The sequence below is a fragment of the Heterodontus francisci genome, chromosome 27 (genome assembly GCF_036365525.1).
Source record: "Heterodontus francisci isolate sHetFra1 chromosome 27, sHetFra1.hap1, whole genome shotgun sequence".
In the NCBI taxonomy this organism is placed as follows: Eukaryota; Metazoa; Chordata; class Chondrichthyes; order Heterodontiformes; family Heterodontidae; genus Heterodontus; species Heterodontus francisci.
The window spans coordinates 60,368,958-60,393,793 of record NC_090397.1 but is presented as its reverse complement, the minus strand read 5'-3'; positions in this window follow the sequence as shown (position 1 = coordinate 60,393,793).

The window sequence follows — 24,836 nt, the reverse complement described above, 5'->3', positions numbered from 1 at the left end:
GTTGGTTCCGGTGCCTATGGCAATGCTGGGTGGTCCGTCCGGTTTCATTCCTTATTGACTTTGTAATGGTTTGATACAACTGAGTGGCATTTCAGAGTCAACCACATTGCTGTGGGTCTGGAGTCACATGTAGGCCAGACCAGGTAAGGACAGCAGATTTCCTTCCCTAAAGGACATTAGTGAACCAAATGGGTTGCTACGACAATTGACAATGGTTTCATGGCCATCATTAGACTAGCTTTTAATTGCAGATTTATTAATTGAATTGAATTGAATTAATTGAATTCAAATTCCACCTTCTGCTGTGGTGGGATTGATTTGAACCCGTGTTCCCAGAGCAGGTGCCTGGGTCACTAGTCCAGTGACAATACCACTATACCACCGCCTCCCCCTGTCAGATTGTTGTTAAAAAAAACTAGTTCATTGATATCCTTTTGGGAAGGAAATCTGCTGTCCTTTTCAATTCTGGCCTATATGTGATTCCAATCACATATTGGTGTGGTTGACTCTTAACTGTAGCTCCTGCCTTCCACCCTGTCACACCCTTTTGTTCTTCTCCCACTCCAACCTTTCCTTGCCTCTGCATTTGTTTAAAACCTGTTACATCTCTAACATTTTTCTAGTTTTGACAAATGGCCATTGACCTGAAACGTTAACTCTGTTTCTCTGTTAGCAGATGCTGCTTGACCTGCCAAGTATTTCCAGCATTTTCTGTTTTCATACGGTCAAGGGAACTGGGGATGGCCAATATATTCCAGCCTTGACAGTGTTGCCCACATCCGGAGAATGAATCAAAGAAAAATCTAGGCTGACCTTCCAGTGAGGGAGTGCTGCATTGGCAGCAGTGCCACCCTTCTCATAAGGCATTAAACTGAGGAAGGTCTCATTTGCCTTGTCAGACACCCATTAAAACAGGAACGTGAAAATGGAAGTATTGATACGTGGAAAGAAAAGAACTTGCCTTTCACAACATCAAGATGTCCCAAAGTGCTTGACAGCCAATTAAATACTTTTGAAGTGTAGTCGCTGTTGTAGTGTTGGAAACATGAATGCCAATTTGCGTACAGCAAGGTCCACAAACAATAATGAGATACTCCTGCTCCTATTTTCTATATTTCTATGGGGTCTAAAGGGATCAAAGGGTATGGGGCGAAAGCGGGAACAGGTTACTGAGTTGGATGATCAGCCATGATCATAATGAATGGCGGAGCAGGCTTGAAGGGCCGAATGGCCTAGTCCTGCTTCTATTTTCTATGTTTCTAATTGAAGGATAAATAGTAGCCAGGACACCAGGGCGCACTCCCCTGCTCACCTATGAAATAATTCCACAGATGGAGTTTGTCAAAGAGGGATAAAGCTGTTGGAGCCACACTTTTGGTTGGGTATGTGATTTTTTTCTGAGTTATTTAATGCTTTGTTAATGTGTTCTCTTTATAATGGATATGGATAGGAAATCAATATGGTCACTAAAAGGAATTTGCAAAATTTGTTTCTGCAATTTGATTGGTTGTTTTTTTAGTGATTTTTTAAATACATTCTTGGAATGTGAGTGTCACTGGCAAGGCCAGCATTTATTGTTCATCTTTAATTGCCCTTGAGGAGGTGATGGTGAGCCACATTCTTGAACTGCTGATGTCCATGTGGTTATAGGTACACCCACAGTACTGGTCGGAAAGGAGTTCCAGGATTTTAACCCACCGACAGTAAAGAAACGGCGATATAGTTCCAAGTCAGGGAGGGGTGTTTCCATGGGTCTGCTGCCCTTGTTCTTCTCGGAAGTATAGGTCGTGGGTTTGGAAGGTGCTGTCGAAGGAGCCTTGGCGAGTTGCTGCAGTGCATCTTGTAGATGGTACACAGAACAGCCACTGTGCGTCAAAGGGAGTGAAGGTTGAAGGTGGTGGATGGGTGCCAATCAAGTGGGCTGCTTTGTCCTGGATGGTGTCGAGCTTCTTGAGTGTTGTTGGAGCTGCACCCATCTAGACAAGTGGAGAGTATTCCATCACACTCCTGACTTGTGCCTTGTCGATGGTGGACAGGCTTTGGGGAGTCAGGAGGTGAGTTATTCACCACAGATTTCCCAGCCTCTGACCTGCTTTTGTATCTACAGTATTTATATGGCTGGTCCAGTTATGTTTCTGGTTAATGTTAACCCCAGGATGGTGGGGATTCAGCAATAGTAATCTGTTGAATGTCAAGGGGAGATGGTAAGATTCTCTTCTGTTGGACCCTCCACCACTGATGCACAATGGCTGCAGGTGCAAACTTTTTGATAGATAATGACCCACCTTAATTGTTTTTTCATTGTTTGCTGAGAAATTGTGTCCCCTGCAACTTTCATACATCAGATATGTTGGATACGTAGATAGTAAGTAAATTGAAGACTTTAATGTATTATACTAGCAGTTTTCATGTGGAGTTGCTCATGGCAAGTTAGAGGGTCCCTGTTTTACAACAATAGGGATGATATCAACAAAGTGTGATTGGGAAACTGTGATGGGAAACTATTACAGGAAGTGACGTAAGAATAAAGACGGGGCATTAAAAAACACTGGTGGGCAACATAAAGGAAAATCCAAGGAATTTTATAAGTATATTAAGGGCAAGAGGATAACCAGGGAAAGAGTAGGGCCCATTCGGGACCAAAGTGGCAATCGGTGTGTGGAGCCGGAGGACGTAGGTGAGGTTTTAAATGATTACTTTTCATCTGTGTTCATTATGGAAAAGGGCAATGTAGGTGTAGAGATAGGGAGGGGGATGGTGATATACCTGAACAAATTAGCATGGAAAGGGAGAAGTATTAGCGGTTTTAGCGGTCTTAAAAATAGATAAATACACAGGCCCAGATGAGATGTATCCCAGGCTGCTATGTGAGGTAAGGGAGGAGATAGCAGGGGCTCTGATACAAATTTTCAAATCCTCTCTGGCCACAGGAGAGGTACCAGAGGACTGGAAGACAGTGAATGTGGTACCATATTCAAGAAGGATAGTAGAGATAAACCAGATAATTACAGGCCAGTAAATCTAACACCAGTGGCAGGGAAACAATTGGAAAAAATTCTAAGGGACAGGATTAATCTCCACTTGGAGAGGGAGGGATTAATCAAGAATAGTCAGCATGGCTTTGTCAGGGAGAGATCATGTCTAACAAATTTGATTGAATTTTTCGAGGAAGTGACTAGATGTGTAGACGAGGGTGAAGCAGTTGATGCAGTCTACATAGACTTCAGTAAGGCTTTTGATACGGTCCCACATGGGAGCTTGGTCAAGAAGGCAAGAGCCCTTGGGATCCAGGGCAATTTGGCAAATTGGATCCAAAATTGGCTTAGTGGCAGGAAGCAGAGGGTGATGATCGTGGGTTGTTTTTGAGATTGGAAGCCTGTGACCAGTGGTGTACCTCAGGGATCGGTGCTGGGACCCTTTTTGTTTGTAGTGTACATTAATGATTTAAACGTGAATATAGGAAGTATGATCAGTAAGTTCGCAGATGATATGAAAATTGGTGGTGTCATAAATAGTGAAGAGGAAAGCCTTAGATTACAGGATGATATAGATGGGCTGGTAAGATGGACAGAGCAGTGGCAAATGGAATTTAATCCTGAGAAGTGTGAGGTGATGCATTTTGGGAGGACTAACAAGGCAAAGGAATATATACAATGGATGGTAGAACCCTAGGAAGTACAAAGGATCAGAGGGACCTTGGTGTACTTGTCCATAGATCACTGAAGGCAGCAGCACAGGTAGATAAGGTGGTTAGGAAGGCATAATAATTTTTTAAAAATCTGGAATTAAAAGATAGTCTAATGATGGCCATGAAACCATTGTTGATTGTTGTAAAAACCCATCTGGTCCTTTAGGGAAGGAAATCTGCTGTCCTTACCTGGTCTGGCCTACATGTGACTCCAGACCCACAGCAACGTGGTTAACTCTTACATGCCTTCTGAAATGGCCTAGCAGGCACTCAATTGTACCTAACCGCTACGAAGTCAATAAAAAGGAATGAAACCGGACGGACCACCCGGCATCGACCGAGGCACCGGAAATGACAACGGCAAACCCAGCCCTGTCGACCCTGCAAAGTCCTCCTTACTAACATCTGGGGGCTTGTGCCAAAGTTGGGAGAGCTGTCCCACAGACTAGTCAAGCAACAGCCTGACATGGTCATACTCACGGAATCATACCTTACAGACAATGTCCCAGACACTGCCATCACCATCCCCGGGTATGTCCTGTTCCACCGGCAGGACAGACCCACCAGAGGTGGTGGCACAGTGGTATACAGTAGGGAGGGTGTTGCCCTGGGAGTCCTCAACATCGACTCCGGACCCCATGAAGTCTCATGGCATTAGGTCAAACATGAGCAAGGTAACCTCCTACTGATTACCACCTACCGCCCTCCCTCAGCTGATGACTCAGTACTCCTCCATGTTGAACAGCACTTGGAGGAAGCACTGAGGGTGGCAAGGGCACAAAATGTACTCTGGATGGGGGACTTCAATCTCCATCACCAAGAGTGGCTCGGTAGTACCACTACTGACCGAGCTGGCAGAGTCCTAAAGGACATACCTGCTAGACTGGGTCTGCGGCAGGTGGTGGGGGAACCAACATGAGAGAAAAACATACTTGATCTCATCCTCACCAATCTGCCTGCCGCAGATGCTTCTGTCCATGACAGTATTGGTAGGAGTGACCACCGCACAGTCCTTGTGGAGATAAAGCCTTCACATTGAGGATACCGTCCATCGTGTTGTGTGGCACTATCACCGTGTTAAATGGGATAGATTTCGAACAGATCTAGCAATGCAAAACTGGGCATCCATGAGGCGCTGTGGGCCATCAGCAGCAGCAGAATTGTACTCAACCACAATCTGTAACCTCACGGCCTGGCATATCCCCCACTCTACCATTACCATCAAGCCAAGAGACCAACCCTGGTTCAATGAAGAGTGCAGGAGGGCATGCCAGGAGCAGCACCAGGCATACCACAAAATGAGGTGTCAACCTGGTGAAGCTACAACCCAGGACTACTTGCATGCCAAACTGCATAAGCAGCATGCGATAGACAGAGCTAAGCGATCCCATAACCAACGGATCAGATCTAAGCTCTGCAGTCCTGCCACATCCAGTCATGAATGGTGGTGGATAATTAAACAACTAACTGGAGGAGGAGGCTCCACAAATATCCCCATCGTCAATGATGGGGGAGCCCAGCACATCAGTGCGAAAGAAGCATTTGCAACAATCTTCAGCCAGAATTGCCAAGTTGATGATCCATCGCGACCTCCTCCTGAAGTCCCCAGCATCACAGATGCCAGACTTCAGCCAATTCGATTCACTCCGCGTGATATCAAGAAACGATTGAAGGCACTGGATACTGCAAAAGCTGTGGGCCCTGACAATATTACGGCAATATTACTGAAGACCTGTGTTCCAGAACTTGCCGTGCCCCTAGCCAAGCTGTTCCAGTACAGCTAGAACACTGGCATCTACCCTGCAATGTGGAAAATTGCCCAGATATGTCCTGTACACAAAAGGCAGGACAAGTCCAACCCGACCAATTACCGCCCCATCAGCCTACTCTCAATCATCAGCAAAGTGATGGAAGGTGTCATCAACAGTGCCATCAAGCGGCACTTGCTTAGCAATAACCTGCTCAGTGATGCTCAGTTTGGGTTCCGCCAGGACCACTCATCTCCTGACCTCATTACAGCCTTGGTTCAAACATGGACAAAAGAGCTGAACTCAAGAGGAGAGGTGAGAGTGACTGCCCTTGACATCAAGGCAGCATTTGACCATGTATGGCATCAAGGAGCACTAGCAAAACTGAGGTCAATGGGAATCAGGGGGAAAACCCTCCGCTGGCTGGAGTCATACCTAGCACAAAGGAAGATGGTTGTGGTTGTTGGAAGTCAATCATCTGAATTCCAGGACATCACTGCAGGAGTTCCTCAGGTTAGTGTCCTAGGCCCAACCATCTTCAGCTGCTTCATCAATGACCTTCCTTCAATCATAAGGTCAGAAGTGGGGATGTTCGCTGATGATTGCACAATGTTCAGCACCATTCGTGACTCCTCAGATACTGAAGCAGCCAGTGTAGAAATGCAGCAAGACCTGGACAATATCCAAGCTTGGACTGATAAGTGGCAAGTCACATTCGCGCCACACAAGTGCCAGGCAATGACCATCTCCAACAAGAGAGAATCTAACCATCTCCCCTTGACATTCAACGGCATTATCATCGCTGAATTCCCCACTATCAACATCCTAGGGACTACCATTGACCAGAAACTGAACTGGAGTAGCCATATAAATACCGTTGCCACAAGAGCAGGACAGAGGCTAGGAATCCTGAGGCGAGTAACTCACCTCCTGACTCCCCAAAGCCTGTCCACCATCTACAAGGCACAAGTCAGGAGTGTGATGGAATACTCTCCACTTGCCTGGATGGGTGCAGCTCCAACAACACTCAAGAAACTCGACACCATCCAGGACAAAGCAGCCCGCTTGATTGGCACCCCATCTACAAACATTCACTCCCTCTACCACCGACGCACAGTGGCAGCAGTGTGTACCATCTACAAGATGCACTGCAACAATGCACCAAGGCTCCTTAGACAGCACCTTCGAAACCCACGATCTCTACTAACTAGAAGAACAAGGGCAGCAAATACATGGGAATACCACCACCTGCAAGTTCCCCTCCAAGTCACACACCATCCTGACTTAGAACTATATCGCCGTTCCTTCACTGTCGCTGGGTCAAAATCCTGGAACTCCCTTCCTAACAGCACTGTGGGTGTACCTACCCCACATGGACTGCAGCGGTTCAAGAAGGCAGTTCACCACCACCTTCTCAAGGGCAATTAGGGATGGGCAATAAATGCTGGCCTGGCCAGTGACGCCTACATCCCATGAATGAATTAAAAAAAAGGGATATTTGCCTCTATTAGCTGAGGCATAGAATATCAGAGCAGGGAGGGTATGATGGAGCTGTATAAAATGCTAATTAGACCACAGCTGGAGTACTGTGTACAGTTCTGGCCACCACACTATAGGAAAGATGTGATTGCACTGGAGAGGGTGCAGAGGAGATTCACCAGGATGTTGCCTGGACTGGAGCATTACAGCTATGAAGAGAGACTGGATAGGCTAGGGTTGTTTTCCTTAGTGCAGAGAAGGCTGAGGGGGGACTTGATTGAGGTGTACAAAATTATGAGGGGCATAGATAGGTTAGATAGGATGAAACTTTTTCCTTAGCGGAATTGTCAATAACCAGGGGGCATAGATTTAAGGTAAGGGGCAGGAGGTTTTGAGGAAAGACTTTTTCACCCAGAGGATGGTTGGAATCTGGAACACATTGCCTGAAGGTAGAGGCAGGAACCCTCACAACATTTAAGAAGTATTTAGATGAGCACTTGAAATGCCATAGCATACAATGCTACGGGCCAAGTGCTGGAAAATGGGATTAGAATAGATAGGTGCTTGATGGTCGGCACGGACACGAAGGGCCAAAGGGCCTGTTTCTGTGCTGTATAACTCTATGACGCTAAATGTGAGGAAGTGCAGGCTATACAGAATAATTTATTTTTTAGTATATTATAGATATAACTTGCATTTATATGGCACTTTTAATGTCGTAAACATTTAAAGGCTCTTTACAGAACCAAAAACACATGTTGATCAGAGGTAGAAGAGTTAGGGGAAGGGATGGGGAGTGAGGTCAAAGGGATACATTTTGAAGAGATCTTGAAAAATGGAGGAAGAGGAAGAGTGTTAGGGAGAAAATGGGAGGCCAAAATAGTTGAAGGTTCTACTACTGAATGTGGAGCAAAGGGAGAGGAATACAAAGCTGACCATAGTTGGGGATGAAGTTGAGTGGAAATATGTAGGGATGGAGGATGGGAGGCTAGCAAGGGGACTTTTAGAGTAGTCAAGATGACAAGGGATGTATAATGGTTTAGCAAGGATGGGGCTTAGGTGAGGGTGAAGGTAGATGCTAAGGTGGAAGTAAGTGGAGTTCTTGATGAATAGGAAGTTGGGTTAAGCTAATAAATCTGACAGCAATATAGACTTTCCAAGGATAACAAATAAAATAATTTGCTTGTGTAAAGCAGGAACCTGTAACACTATTGTATTTATATTCACTGTTATGTCATCAAAGCATCTTCCTGTAAATAACAACAAATTCATACAATCTGTAACCAAGATGCTGCATCAAAATCTGTGTGGTGACATCTTCAGTGAGCTGGTGAAGATTTAATCTGTTCGCTATTTCCTGTGAAGCCTTAAATACAATCTTAAAGAAGTACATTTATTATTGGCCCAGAAACACCAAAAAGAGGAATTGTTCCCAAACCCACTTACAGTGCTGTTACACAGGCAAATTCTAAGTGCCCCTTCCCCCACCCTGCACAAGAGCCTTTGTATTCTGTACTACCAATGATGATGAATATACTACTTTTAAATGCACACTAACAAGCTTCAACAAAAGGGAAGCGTGTCATTTTAAAATGCCACTGCACTGAGGGGCATTAATTATTGTTGTGGATCTCCTGCTGCATATTAATAAAGATCAATGTCCAGAATTCAACATAACTGAAAGTTTCTCTATTAAAAGATATCAGAGAAAAATGTGTACAATTTTTGTAGGGGGGTCTCTCAGGAAGCATAAAGCTTTCACATCTTATTAAAATCTGAAATTAGAAATAAAAGATGATCCAATCACTAATCATAATTGAATATGAAAAACATCCTCCTACATCTTTATAGGGTTTCTGAATCATTATACTTGTGTCAGAGGAGCCATAGATGTGAAGGATTAGATTAATAGTCTAATAATATTTATACTCGGTATTATTGGATGGATTCATTTGTATGCAAATCAGGGATATACAAAGTCTACATATCGTATATTTAATGTCTAGATGAGGGATTATTCCATTGAACATCTCACCATCCTTCAATGCTCCATCTTTCCTTCCTTTCATCTCTCTAACCCTCCATCCCTCCAACCATCCTTCCATCGCCCCATCCCTCCAGGCTTTCACTCTTCTACCTCTCTATCGATCCACACCTCCAGCTCTCCATCTTTCATCCCTTCATCCCCTCCCCTCTCCACCATGAGAATTTTACATATTCAGATCAAATCCTTGTCACTGGGACTGCCAGAGACCATTGTCATCTTGTCTCTTTCTCTGTAACCAACTCTTAGTTTTGGAGTTTTGTGTAATTGTACTGCAAACTTTGACCTGCAAAATGGATTTGTTTCACTTGTGGTGTCCCTCTACCTGTTTGACCTCAGTGAGTTCTGATATAAGCAGCCATCTTCTGCAAAGAGAAGAACAATATGTAAGAAATGAATTCCTTCCCTAAACATCTCCGCCTCTTACCTCTGTCTCCTCCTTTAAGTTGCTTCTTCAAATCTGCCGCCTTGATCAAACTTCTAGTCACCTGTTCTAATGTTCCTTGATGTGACTTGGTTCAAATTTTGTCTGGTAATGCTCTTGTGAAGCACTTTGGACATTTTATTATGATAGAGGCACTATATCAATGGCAGTTGTTGTTGTTGTTGAATGGGCAACCTGCAGAATTTAGTTCAGTCACAGCACATTAATATGGCAGAGCTTAAATGAACATAAAGCACCTTGATTTCAAATTGTTTGTGTGCATTGCATTCTGAGCTCCAGTTGTGAATAACATGAATTTCATGTCTCACTCCCTTGCCGTGTTTTAGGTTATCCATTGGTGACCTGCTCTGCTCCTTCTCAACAACTGTCACCGATTCCCTTTTTTGTTGGGCTTCTTTTTGTTTTCATGTTGCAATGAAGTCTTGGGAAAAGGTATAACGTTTAAATCCTTGCTTCCATTAATTTGCATATAAGTTTATTTTCTGATATGAACAGATCTTGGTGTTCCAACTTAGAATGTATCTATCATTAAAATGATAACATTAAGAACAGCCGTTTCCAAACCTCCAGGCCTACTAACTTTATTAGGGCAAACCAGTAAACAAGAAAGAAATTAGAAGAGGCAGTGTAATCAGAGAGGAAAATTTTGAGGATGCTTTGCAATGGAAGAAAGAGACATGGAGATGAAGATATTTAGGAAGGGAGCTCCAGAGTGTACAGTACAGTGGCTGAATGGTTGATTGGAAGGAGAAAGGCCAAAGTTGAATGATTTGGTGTTGCCTACATGACAACAGTGACTACATTTCAAAGTACTTTGTTGGCCGTGACGATCTTTGGGACATTCTGAGGTCGTGAAAGGCACTATTTACATGCACGTTCTTTCATCCTTTTTCTTTTAGGACTGGCAAAGTTTGCAAAGATACAATGGCAGGTTTGAAGACTGGGGTTAGGATTTTAACATTGATTCACTAGGAGATGGAGAGTCAATGAAGGTCAGCAAGGACAGAATGAGGGATACGTGGAACACAAAATCCCTACAACATTGTAATTCTGCACAGTATTTAAGGTCTACTTGAAGTGTACCAATCAATTAAAGATGGCTGCATTCAAAACAGGGTTGTTGATTTTAATTAATAGCCCTGTCCGCCATTTGGCTCCTCATTCACCTTCCTTACCATCACTACCGGGTCTTCAATCACTGTCGCTCTCCAGGGAGTTCAGACAGACTCCAGACACAACCCAATCTTGCATGAATCCACTGCCAAAGACTGAGGCAATGACAGCTCTTTCGTTCACTCATCATTTTGGCTGCTTTCCAATGGAGTGCCTCTAGAAGTGGAGTTAACATGAGAAATTCCCCATTGAAGACTGACATGCCCTTCTGGCATTTAGCTTTCAAAACTTCAATTAAGTGCAGCCAAAATACCATGGACTCATAAATACTACAGCAAGAATAAAACTGCTTTACTTAAACCCTACCACTGTTACATGCAGAATTCAGAAACCGGGGGCTTTCCAAGTTCCTGACTCTGCTGATTTTAGCCGAAAGGAGAAAGTGGTGGAGTTTGAGAATGAAGTGCTCAGAGAGTATTAAACTGTAATGAGTGTTTTTCTCTTGATACCAACCCCGAAAAAAACAGATCCATGAACCTTAGTGGAAAGATTGGCGGGAAAATAGTTTAGTGCTTGTTAAAAATCAATCCTGGACAATTAATTCATAATTACACAGCACTGGGATCTCCTTGAAAAGTGACCAATAATGCAGAGTTAGACTGGACTTTAATCACAGAATTTGGAAGTATCAGCACAGCAACAGAGAAGTATATGTAGAAGAGAAGTTTCTTGAAAAGAGACTGAGAGGTGACCTGTTAGAGATCTTTATGGTTATGATAGGTTAAACGTAGAGATGATGTTTCCACTTCAGGGGAAAACCAGAACTAGCATCCATAAACATAAAATAACCATTAATAATCCAATGGGGAGTTCAGGAGAAACTTCTTTACCCAGAGAGTGGTTAGAATGTGGAACACACTAACAACATAGAGACGTTGAAGTGAATAACATAGATGCATTTAAGGAGAAGCTGGATAAACACATGAGGGAGAAAGGAATAGAAGGTTACATTGATAGAGTTCCACGAAGAAAGGTGAGAGGAGGCTCATGTGGAGCATAAATACCATCATCAACCAGTTGGGCCAAATGGCCCGTTTCTGTGCTGTAACTACTCTCTGATAATTAGTATCTATTGTAGAGAAATATTCTGCCTTACAGCTGAGGATACTGTATCCATTATGGGGTGATCGACATACAACAGATACCAAGCAGGAGTGGGAAAGAGAAAATAAGGGCAGGATAAAAACACAGTTGAATAAAAGGGAATTACTAAAGCTTTTGAAGTCGGGGAGTGTGGTGAGAAGGTTGAGGCGTTGGAGGAAAGAGTTTGTTGAATGAGTGGCCACTGATCCTCGAACATGAAACAAGGAGTAGGTCGACGTTGGACAAATAGTTTTTTTTGAAATTGTACAGGAGTCAAGGTAAGGAGCACCAGGCATGGCTCAGCTAATAGCAACTTCACCTCTGAGTGACAAGGTTATGGGTTCAAATCACACTGCAGAAACCTGAGCACACAGATTTAGGCTGACATTCCAGTGTAGCACTGAGGGAGTGCTGTTTAGTAGGGGAGTTCTCCCTGGTGGCCTGGCCAGTATTTATCCTTCAATCAGCACCACAAAAAGATTATCTGGTCTTTATCACATTGCTGCTTGTAAGATCTAGCAATGTACATATTGGCTGTCACATTACAACAGTGACTATTCTTCAAAAGTACTTCATTGGCTGTAAAGTATATTAGGATATCTTGAGGTCATGGAAGACACTATATAAATCCTCTTTTTGTTGAAAATTCAACACCCAGAAGTGAGGCCTGCACAAGTGAATTTTAACCAACCCAAGGGTGCCTGATAAAATCAGCCAAACTGGACCTCCGCTGCCTCTTCAAATAGTGCCATGAAATATTTCAACTTCCTAAACAGGCAGGAGAACCTTCAGTTCAACATCTCACCCTCGGTTACAATCTCAGCTGAAAGATGACAATACAGTACTCCTTTGGGACTGCAACGAAGTGTCAGGTTAAATTATGTGCTTAAATCTATACTGGGGTTTGAAACCAGAGGCTAGAGTGCTACCAACAGAGCCAAGCTAACAACTAAATTAACCAGCTAATCCAACATTGCAACACTAACTGCAGTGAAATCAACTAAGAGAAACTCTCCAGAGAGCAGCAGTTCAAAATAGAATTATTTGTGTACAGCCTGCATTCCTTTATTTGTTGAGCAATCTCTTCAGATGCTGCCTCATTGTAAAAATTATAGAGATCCAGAACTGTGCAGAGAAATGCCAGGTTTCACGCAACATGTGAAATGTGTCAAGATTTTTCTTTGATCTCACAAACAGCAACAAAATTGTGATCACGGGTTCTCTCATTTGCATAATACATTCAACATTTCAGTTTATTGCCTTATTACATGAAACACATGTATCAACAGAAGCCTCAGCAGGGAATCGTGGAATACAGAATTGATATCTTGCGTGAGAAAAATCTTTATAACTCATTTATAACTCATCAACTCTTTATAGCATGTGGCGCAGGTTCTGCATTCCCATTGAGAGTTTTGCATTAATTCCCCTGCTGTGAGCTGTTATATCACTGAGAGGCGACTTAACTCGCTAAAGTTGAGGGGCTAAGCAGTTCAAACATAACTACCGTGCCTACCTCAGGTTGACAACTCTGGTTGGACATATTCCGGGAAGTGTCATCACATGACATCCTGCCGCCAACCGACCCACCCTCCCATTCCCTCCATTGGTTGCCTGACATGTCCATCTGAGCATCGCACTTCCTTCTTACAGCCTATCAGAAAGCGAATAGACTCTTCATCACCCGATTGGATGATTCTCAACCGTCAGTCAAACAGCCATTTTTCCCATGTCAGATATTGTTATAATTAGTAAATGAAACACAATCTTTTTACTGAAATAAAAACAGAAAATGCTGGAAATACTCAGCAGGTCAGACAGCATCTATGAAGAGAGAAACAGAGTTAATGGGTTGGGTTTTCAGCCCTCACCACGGCCAGGATCGGAGGTGGGCAGGAGCTAAAAATAGCCCCGTCGGCCGGCGTGCTGGTTCCCTGGCTCCATCCTGCCTCCGGCCCATTTTGCGAGGTGGGATGGGGCCAGTGGAGGAGGCAGGGCTAACCACCCACATGCGGCGGGTAGTCAATCAGGCTCATTAAGAGCCCAATTGAGGCCAACTAAAGGAGGCCAACTGGGATTTTCCAGTCGGCCTCAAGGTTCCTGCAGGTGGTGAGGCCAGTTTAACTCCCTGGAGGCAACCTCCTGGAAACAGACTGGGTGGGGAACAGCACTCCAGGCAGTCCTAGTTACAGGCTGCCCTGTGGAGAGTTTCCACCCCCACCCCACACTAGTGACCTGGGTGCAAAAGCCATTTTTTAATTTAGATTTTAAAAAGTTGGAGAGAGGGCACCTTCATCTTGAAGTCCCCTCTCTCTTACTTACCTTCCATTGCAGCGTACTGCTCCTTTCAAGCTGGAAGGTCTCTGATTGGCCTTCCAGCTTCGAAAACCTGCCTGTCATCCTAATTAGACAGTGAACCCGTCTCCAAGCCAATTAATGGGGTGCCCCCATGAAAATCACAATGATTTTCCCTGTTTGCCCTCCCCGTATGCAGATGAGAAGCCGGAAACAGTCCTGATCTCTGCTACCTGCCTCCGGAGGGAAAATGCTGCCCAATGTCTCAGCTCTGTGACCTTTTGCCTTAACAATTTTTGAATGTTCTTGCGATTTTTCCCCTGGGTTGATTGCAGCAGTGTCATAGAGATTATGTTTTACTTCCTGGAAATTCCAGGGAAATCCTGGAAGTTTGGCAAGTCTAGGTCTTTCCCATTCTAAGAAAAATGGCTACAAAATAGCAGAGAGTAAGGATTAATGGTTGTTAATCAGATTGGTAAATGGTGGGAAGTGGAGTTTCACAAGGATTGGTACTGGGACCCCTGTTCAACATTTAAATAAATAATTTGGATTCAGAATCGGAAGTAAAATTTGAAAATTTGATGATGGCATCAAATTGTAAAGTGTGGTCAACACAGAGGACAGCGTTAAAATACAGGAAGACACTAATAAACGTGCAGAGTGGGAATATAATTGACAAATGAACTGAAATAGCCACCAATAAATCCAATAGGGAATTCAGGAGAAATTTCTTTACCCAGAGAGTGGTGAGCATGTGGAATTCGCTACCATAACGAGTAGTTGAAGCATAGATGCGTTTAAGGGGAAGATAGATAAGCTCATGAGGGAGAAAGGAATAGAAGGATATGCTGATAGGGATAGATGACGAGGGGGTGGGAGGAGGCTTCTGTGGAGCATAAACACCACATGGACATGTTGGGCCAAATGGCCTGTAATATACAGTAAATATTTTGTAATACTTTGTAATTTTGTGCCTTTCTGTATGAGGATTGCTATCTGTCTCGGAAAGGTTGGGAATTCCCGTCATTTCTCTCCACAAGAGATTGTTATGGAGTTCAGGCTATCCCAGCACTCATTATGGTGATGAAAGTTCTCTTTTAAAAGAATCGGGCCTATGGAATTAATTGAGGACCTTCACTACAGCTTTGAATTCTGGGATAGTCCAGCCTCCCGAATCAGGGAAAGCGAGAGAAAGCACAAATTGTACATCCAAGTACAAAAAATAAATGAAAGAGGTGAAATGACACAAAAAGGGAAAAGAATACCTTAAAGTTGGGGTATCCATAAAGTAGCCCCAAGGTCATGCTTAAATGTCAGTGGTAACTTTTGAATCAGAATGCTAGAGGTCGAAGCATTGCACTATCAGAGGTGCTACCTGTGAAATTGAAGCATTGCTCACATTGTTCAAATGAATGCAAAAGATCCTGTGGCACTATCTGATGTCCTTACCACCATTTGTACCTCAACCAACCCGCCAAAGCAGATTAGCTGGTCATTATCTCATTGCCGTTTGTGGTTGCTTGCTGTGTGCAAATTGACTGTCATTATAGCCCACATAACAACAGTGAATGCACTTCAGAAGTAATTCAATGGTGGTGAGGGGGATGAGAAAGATGCTGTATAAATGCAAGTTTTCAGGTCCTGCTTATCTGGCCCACAAGGCCTGGTGGAACAGTTGCTATTTGTGCAGTCAGAGGTGCTGTCTTTCAGTGAGACGTTAAACCAAACCCCATTTACCCTCTCAGGTGCACATAAAAGATCCCATGGCACTATTCGAAGAAAAAGAGCAGAATTCTCCCCACTGTCCCGGCCATTATTTATCCCTCAACCATCACCACTAATACAAATTACCTGGTCATTATTCTACTCAATTAGCATACAAGGCTATGGGCCAAGTGCTGGAAAATGGGATTAGAATAGATAGGTGCTTGATGGTTGGCATGGACATGATGGGCTGAAGGGCCTGTTGCTGTGCTGTATAACTCTATGACTTTCCATGACTCTATTATCACATGGAAAGTCATAGAGTTATACAGCACAGAAACAGGCCCTTCAGCCCATCATTATGACTCTATTATCACATTGCTGTTTGTGGGAGCTTGCTGTGTGCAAATTGGCTGCTGTATTTCCTACATTACAACCATGACTGCACTGCAAAAAGTACTTAATTGACAATAAAGTGGCATCCTGAGGTAGTGAAAGGCGCTCTAGAAATGCAAGTCTTTTTTTTATACTTCTTCCTCTCCTGTTCTGACACTTTGGAAAGGAATGACTGAAATAATATCAGAGAAGGGAAATCTGTAGATCATCTGAGCAGCCGAAAAATGCAGGGATAAAATTCTGATGGGTGGGGGAAGGGGGGGTGGTGTGTCTCCCGGTCTCCCACCAGTTTGTCACAGTTTTTGTTGCTCCTCTGCTGAAAATTCTTCCAGAGTTATGGCGACCTCTCGGAGAAAACTTACCCTCCAGTTTTTAGCCATTCAAATACCAATTTTATCGAAGTATCTCTGACCTCCAAGCTAGGCTGTGGGAGCTGAAGGATGGAAAAAATAAGGCAAGTAAAAAATTTCAGACTTTCGCCTTCCATAAATCTGAGCTCATCCAAAACTCTGTGGTGATTTGAAATTGATTTGCAAAATGTTTCTAAGCCCCTCTCTGCCCTGCCGTCCCCCTCCCATAACCATATAATTTATTTCTTGCCCTCTCCCCCCTGAAATACTTACCTTGTGCACCTGACTTTCCCCCCGCAAAGTTCACAAATTGTGCACTTTACCCCTTCCCACCATCCCCTAAACCAATCGGAGGAGTTTGACCACACTCCCCCTCCTCCCACACAGAGAAACTTACCTGCTCACCCCTCCTCACCAGTGTTCCACCTCGGATCTCCGGATGGAGATCCAAAGGCGTGGGAGTGCCGGCCACCGGCGCCAATATCGGAAGGGGACAGACTGTGGGAGCGGGTAGGACATTTATTCATTAATTAACATTTATTTAAATATTTAGATTTGGCTCCTATCCCCTATGTCTGTAATCTCCTCCAGCCCTCCAGCCCTACAGGATTTATGTGCTCCTCCAATTCAGGACTCTTGCGATTCCCCAATTTTAATCATTCCACCATGGGCAGCCATGCCTAAGCCATCAAGGTTCAAAGCTCTGGAATTCCCTCCCTAAACCACTCTGTCTCTATATCGCTCTCTTCTCCTTTAAGACGCTCCTTAAAACTTACCTCTTTGCCAAAGCTTTTGATCAGCTGGCCTAATATCTCCTTATATGGCTACATGTCAAATTTTGTTTGATAATGCTCCTGTGAAGCCCTTTGGGATGTTTTACTTTGTTAAAAGTGCTATATAAATACAAGTTATTGTTGTTAAAAGCCATGCAGGGAAAGGTTAGAATGGGTAGGGTAAATTATATTATTTAGATAAAGAGGATACGTCAGCATAGAACGAATGTTGAGAATTGGAGGAAAACATGGCAGGATGAACAGAATAAAAATGTTTACTTTTCTATGTTTTAATATAAATTTGTGAATTAGTTGTGGATTTTATAGGCACAAGGTTAATAATAGTCAAATAGATAATGCTGAAGTTTGTGTAGCTTTATTACTATGAACGTTTTTCCACCATTAAAAGGGTCAGTAACCGGAGGACACAGAATTAACATCATTGTCAAAAAGCCAGAGTGGAGGTGAGGAGAATTTTTTGTACAGCCAGTTGTTATGATGTGGAATGCACAGCCTGAAAGGGTAGCGGAAGCAAATACAATAGTAACTTTCAAAAGGTATATGGATATATACTTGAAAATGAAATATTTGCGGGGCTATGTTGAAAGAGCAGAGGAATGGGACAAATTGGATAACTCTTTCAAAGAGCTGGCACAGGAACGATGGACCGAATGGACTCCTTCTCTGTGGTACGATTCTATGGTTCCTTAATATTAATCCAACTTTCTATATAAAAACTTGCAAAACCACTCAGCCCAGGAAGATTGTAATTTCCCTGGAGCTACTGGGAGTCTTAAGAGTTAAGGTGCAGTAGACATTCTCCCTCTTTAGAAAGTTGCCTCTCACAAAAACACACAGGCTCAAGGTAATGTGGGAGGGGCTCTGTATTAACAAGGAAGCTCCAAAATGCTTGTGCTGTTTACCAGCCATCACGAGATGTCGATGTAAATGTTACCGCTTTCGATAAATCAATTCATCCAATTCATCTCCCACGCTGGCATTATTGAAGCAATGTCAATTCTTTTGGGTTGGCAGGGAAGCATTGAGCAGCAAAGCAGTTGCCATGGCAGCTGAGAAGCAAATTGGAGTTAAAATCTTCAGGCACGGTCAGGGAAATACATTGAGAATTTCCTACTGATAAAATTTGAAGAGCTACTTATCCCCTTCCCTTTTGGGGAAATTATGATCTTGTGTAAAACACAAATTGAAACATGAGCTAAAATGTTTTTGAAGGAGCCAGCCATCTCCATCTTGTGGTTCAATGTTAATATAAATTGGCGCTTCCTTTTTCTATCCCTGCTGACTTTTTCCCTTCCACCTTAATGGTGACCCAGTTGATTTTCAGCACTTTACCCCTTTTTCATGTGTAAGTGATTGTCACCAAGCTATTTGATCATGGGGGTAGGGTTGCTAACTCTAGTTGGCATATTCCTGGAGGTTTCATGACAGGATCTCTTGCCACCAACTGCTCTGAACCCCCCACACTCCTGCCATTGGTTGACCAACATATCCGTCTTGCGACTCTTCACCTTCCCATACAAGTGGAAAGTAAACAGACTCTTTGTTACCTCATTGGATGATTCTTGACTGTCAATCCAACGGCCAATTTTCCCATTTCCAATATTTCTACAACTAATAAATGGAAGTCTTTGAAGAAAATGAGAGCAACAGACTTTCTTTAATATCCCTATGAATTTTCTCCCGGCTTTGCTCACAGCAGCATCCTGGAGATTAATCATCAATTCCTGGAGACTCAAGGCCAATCCTGGTGGGTTGGCAACCCTACATTGGGTGGGCATGGGCTGGTGTATGTTAGCATGCTATTTCAGCATGGGCTCAGCATAAACCTTATCCTTCCCTCATACCTTTGTGTAGGGGGGGGGGGGGTCACTATATGGCGATCAGACACAGGAAACCTGGTTGAATTTTCCTTTCTTAAGGTTCTGACGCCAATTGTAGAGATTTTGTTTGTTTATTCCCAGTTCTGAGAAGGGGGTGAGGGGAATTAAGAGTGAGAGCCAAAATTGAGTTACATGCAGGCCAGAGCAGGTGGTGGTGGGATTTGTGGGCATCTCCTTCCCTTCCCTGTAGGACATTAGTGAACCAGTCAAGTAGTCTCACCTCTGAGTTGAAAGGCAGTGGGTTCAAGCCCCACTCCAGAGACCTGTATATAAAATTGAAGCTGACAGCTCAGTTCTAGTACTGAGGGATTTGCATACTATAAGTGACGCAGTCTCTCAGATGATATGTTAAACTGAGGCCATGTGTGCCCTCTCAAGGCAGCATTATAGATTCCATAGCCACGATTTTATGGGCACCCCTCACCCCCAGAGGTGGGATCAGAGGCAGCAGCGGGGTGGGGGGGCACAGAGTATCACAACAGGTGGCAGGGGAAGCGGTGGGACAGAGGGCCTGTCACCACCCTGTTGTCCAGCAATCTTCCTGAGGACAGCACAGGCTGACGATGGCCTTCCTGCCCAGAGGCCAATTGAGGCCCTTGTGGCCTATTAACAGCCAAAAGGGGGCCTCTTCCCACTGCTGCTCTTCCCAGAAGCTGAAGTGCCTCAGTTGCACCAGGATAAACCTTGTAAAAGGAGATGCCTTCCCTGTGGGCTTGGGTGGGGGGGTGCCTCCTCCATGGGCAATTTGTGGCCCACGCAGGACCCCCAATGGACAACTTTACCCCCTGGGACCCCCCCTCCCCCTGGACTGACCGACCACCCTAACCCCCTTTGCCGGGCCTTCCGGACTGGACCTGGCGACCCCACCTCACCGACCTCTGTTCCAGGGTTCTACCACAGGGTAGAGGCCTGACACCTCTGCAGTACCGGAAGTGGCCACCGCTCCCGGTGGCGCTGCCGATACTGCTGAAGTGCCAGCCAATCAGAGGGCCATCAGCTCCTGGAGGCGGAATCTTTAAAGAGACAGGGATCCCGCCTCCTAAAACTTTGAATCAAAATGACCAGAGGAACGCTTCGGGGATGGAGTGGTGGGGGGGGGGGGGGGGTTGTGTACGAAAAGACCGAGGCGGTGTTCGGCCTGGCGCCGTAAGCCCCATCTCCAGCACAAAATCCAGCCCCATGGCGCTATTTGAAGAGCAGGAACTATTGTCCTGGGCAACATTTATCTCTCAAGCAGAAATATTAAATTATCAGGTCATTTATCTTGTTGCAGTTTGTGGGAGCTTGCTGTGTGCAAAATGGCTGCCATGTTTCGCTATGTTATAACACTTCATAAGTACTTGGCTGTAAGGCACTTTTAGGATGGTCTGAGATCATGAACGACTCTATATGAACACAGATCTTTCTTTTGGCCTGCAGTTAATGATATGAAAGGTGCACTGATAACCTCTGGATTGCTACTGAAGTATAATAACTACCCCACTACTCTTCGATTAACTGACTCGCCACATCCCAGGAATGGAACCTGGGGACTTCCTCTTTTTTAAGGACCAGTTAACAAACAGGCCGCTACGTTTACCGACTGAACCACGGAGTGCCGCAAGGACTTTCCAACATGCTTCTGTGATCCTGAAATATGAACAGCGTTTGAAGAGTGAAAACAAAACAGTGATGTGCAACAAGGTCAAATAAATAGCCTGCATTATATCGGAGGTCATGGCATGTTAAAGAACCCTGTGAAGGTTGACTGCTGCAAATCGAAAACCGAGGCTTTGGAGATATTAAGATGCTGTTGGCATGATAATGATGTTACCATTACGTTGCAGGCTCACCTTTGATGAGAATCATTGCCAGGTTCAGCACAGCTACCGACTAAATATAATTCTAAATTGAAGACCTTTAAGAAAAAGCCTTCTTTCTCCTGCGGAGTCATTTGTGTCATCTTGTCAGACAAAATCCTTTTTGAAGTTGTTAAAGAGGCTTCTGGCTTTTTTTGTGTGTGTGTATGTGTGTGTGCTTTTGTAATGTGAAGCTCATTAGACTAATGTATTCTGGTTTGTTAAGAACTGTCAGTCTTCCTTTTTATCACCTGTTTCGGGATTGTAATGGACTCTTGCCAAAACAGCATAGAGAAATTGTGCTAAGTGTTAATTATAAGAACTAATTCTGATTTCAGATCACAGCCATTGAAGTGTGAAAGCATAGAGTACATCCTTGCCAATCTCAGCTCTGAATGAGCCTCAAGACAATGGGACAGGTCAGATCTTGGTCATGGAGATACTATCAGGGCTGTCAATAGGACCTCATCCAGAAGCTATGGAAGTAAGGCTACACATCCAGGGACATATTAATACTGCTAGTATTTAACTTTCACAACATCAAGCCTTTAACTCCTTGAGAGCTGAAAGTTTATTTTTAAAACGTGCTAAACATTCTCACAAATACAAAAATGAGACCTTTAATGCAGTAAAACAACCCAAGGTGCTTCACAGGGATGTTATCGAACAAAATTTGACACTGAGCCACCTAAGGAGATACTCGGACAGGTGACCAAATATCTTGGTCTAGCAGGTGGGCTTTAAGGAGCATCTTAAAGGAGAATCAACAGGTAGAGAGGTTGGGAGGTTTAGGGAGGGAATTCAAGAGCTTAGGGCCCAAGCAGCTGAAGGCACAGCCACCAATGGTAGAGCAATGAAAATCAAGGATGCTCAAGAAGGCAGAATTGGGAGGAGCGCTGAGGTCTCTGTGGGATATGGGGCTGGTTACAGAGATAGGGAAGAGGGAGGACACGAGGGCATTTGCACATAAGGATGAGAATTTGACCCAGGTCCAGCAGTGGAACCCCGGAACAGAGGTAGGTGAGGTGGGGTTGCCAGTGCCAGTCCGGAAGACCCGGTGTGGGGTGGCGGGGGGTGGTCGTTCAGTCCAGGGGTAGGATGATCCCATGGGTAAGGTTGTTCCCAGTGGGGATCCTTCATGGGCCACAAATTGCCCATGCAGGAGGGACCCCACACCCCCCTAAGCCCACAGGGAAGGCACCTCATTTTATAAAGCACCCTCCCCACATCACAGAGACACCCCTCCACCCCCTCCCACCCTTGGCTCTTAATAGGCAAATTATGGGCCTCGGTTAGCCTCTGGGTGGGAAGGCCCATCACCCGGCCCCAGGAAGATTGCTGGGCGAGGGGCGGGTGATGGGCCCTCTGCCCCGTCGGCCCGTTGCGATTCTCTGTGCCCCTCCTGTGTCCGACCCTGCCTTAGGGGTGCTGTAAAATCCTTCCATTGTGTTTTCATTTGTTTCCTCCAGGCAGGAAACAGCTTCCAACTGTTCCATTAAGATCTGAAAAGAAACATGAGAATTGGCTGAACAAATTGGTTCATTAATCAACACAGTGACAAATATAGGAGTACACTTTCCTGACAAACAAACTTGGCCACAGCATGGACAGAGTTAAATGATAGTATGCGCGCACATTTCTAATCCTCAGCAATCTGCCCTGAACTTAGCAAAGATATCAGTTAAAATTATTAATTTCAGTCCCATCACATTTAAGACAAGTCATCGCATAAAAAAACACAAGGGGAATTCAGCATGTTATGAGCTGTTGCTAAGTGGTCGCTCTCTCCTCTGAGTCAGAAGGTTGTGTGTTCAAGTCCCGCTCCAAAGACTTGAGCACAAAATCTAGGCTGATACTCAAGTACAGTCCCTAAGGGAGTGCTGCACTGTCAGAGGTGCTGTCTTTCAAATGAGCTGTTAAACTGAGGCCCTGTCTGCTCTCTCAGGTGGATGCAAAATATCCTGTGGCATTGGGCTGAATTTTTCCAGCCCGCCACCAATCTCGGCAGCGAGCTTCAAAAACGGTACGGCGCACGCGAGAGATGTGCACAGCGGAGCTGCCGCAATATTTAGCGTGGCAGCTCATTTAAGTGGAGGGGAGTAGAATGTCCACCCCCCGATGACTTAGAGGAGGCGGGCGTCCCATCCCCAGTAACGGTGACCGGCACCACTGCGCCGCCGCCATTTTTAAAGAGCTTCAGGCCTTCCGCATCACTTCAATGAAAGGAGAGAGAAAATTAAACATTAAAATTAATTCGCAGTCTCAATCTCCTCTCCCACCCCTGCAATGACTAATCACTGTATTAACTGCCTCTCCCCCCAAAATGATTTTCTTCCGATCCCGAACTTTCCCCCACCGAACTTTATTAACTTTGACCCTCAACCCCTTCCCACCATCCCCTCACCCAAAAGCAAGAGTTTTCCCTTCTCCTCACCACCCTGAAAACTTCACTACTCCCCCCTCCCCACCAGCGTTCCGCCTCGGATCTCCAAACGGAGATCCGAAGGGACGGGAGTTCCGGCAACGGTCTGGAATATCGGAGCTGGATGGCCGTTGCGATGAGGTAAGTATTTATTCATTCATTACCATTTATTTAAACTAAGTTTCCGTCACCTAGAAACAGGGGAGTGGGGGCTGCCTGGTATGATGGGGCGGGGCCTTCCCAGCGTCGAGACCCGTGACGGGCCTCTCCCAGAGGAATTTTCCGGGGCCCCCCCCACCACAACCCCCAACGTCGGCGGCTGGTAAAATCCAGCCTATTATTTTGAAAAAGAGCACAGTGGGTGGCACAGTGGCGCAGTGGTTAGCACTGCAGCCTCACAGCTCCAGCGACTCGGGTTCGATTCTGGGTACTGCCTGTGTGGAGTTTGCAAGTTCTCCCTGTGACCACGTGGGTTTTCGCCGGGTGCTCCAGTTTCCTCCCACAGCTGAAGACTTGCAGGTTGGTAGATAAATTGGCCATTATAAATTGCCCCTAGTATAGGTAGGTGGTAGGGGGATGTGGTAGGAATATGGGATTAGTATAAATGGGTGGTTGATGGTCGGCACAGACTTGGTGGGCCGAAGGGCCTGTTTCAGTGCTGTATCAATGAATAAATAAGCAGGGAAATTCTCCCTGGTCAATGTTCATCCCTCAAACAACATTACTAAAACAGATCATTTATCTCATTGCTGTTTTGGGAGCTTGCTGTGCACAAATTGGCTGCAGCGTTTCCTACATTACATTGGTGACTACACTTCAAAAGTACTTCATTAGCTGTAAAGTGCTTTGTGGCATCTTGAGGTTGTGAAAGGCGCTATATAAATGCAAGTCTTCCTTTTGTGTCTTTTTCGAGGTTAGTCCAGTATTGCCAGTGATTGAACTGTATGTCCCATGATTTATGGAAGTTTACTAAATGTTTGTGCTTCTTTCAGGAGATTCTAACATAGCTTCCCACAAGTTTATGTTTCCTATATGACATGCCAAGCATCAAACACTTCTGCAAATCCTGGGTGCCATGAATAAATCAAGACAGTGTCTAGCTTTGTAGGTGGTCCCTCACAGATTTACTGGGATTCTTGGAGGAGTTAACTAAATTAATGGGAAAACTCTCAGCGGTGACTACAACAAACTTGGATTTTCAGTTCAGACTGGATAAAGTTTTGTATCTGAGGCTTTTAAAGAAGATTCAGGCTCAAAGAATTAATGGAGAATTAGGCAGTTAGATTGTGATTTGACTTGCAAATGAAAGGTGCGAAAGTGATGATAAATGGGTAAAGCTTTGCCCGAGGGAAGCAGTGACAGAGGAATCAGGTTCCCTTGTTACTCAGTTTTTCTTCAAAGATCAGGGAGTACTGGCTATTGAGATTAAATAAATTGGACTGTAAACCCACCAATGCTGCTATTCACAAAGACTTGATAGTTCTTCTTTGCATCTGT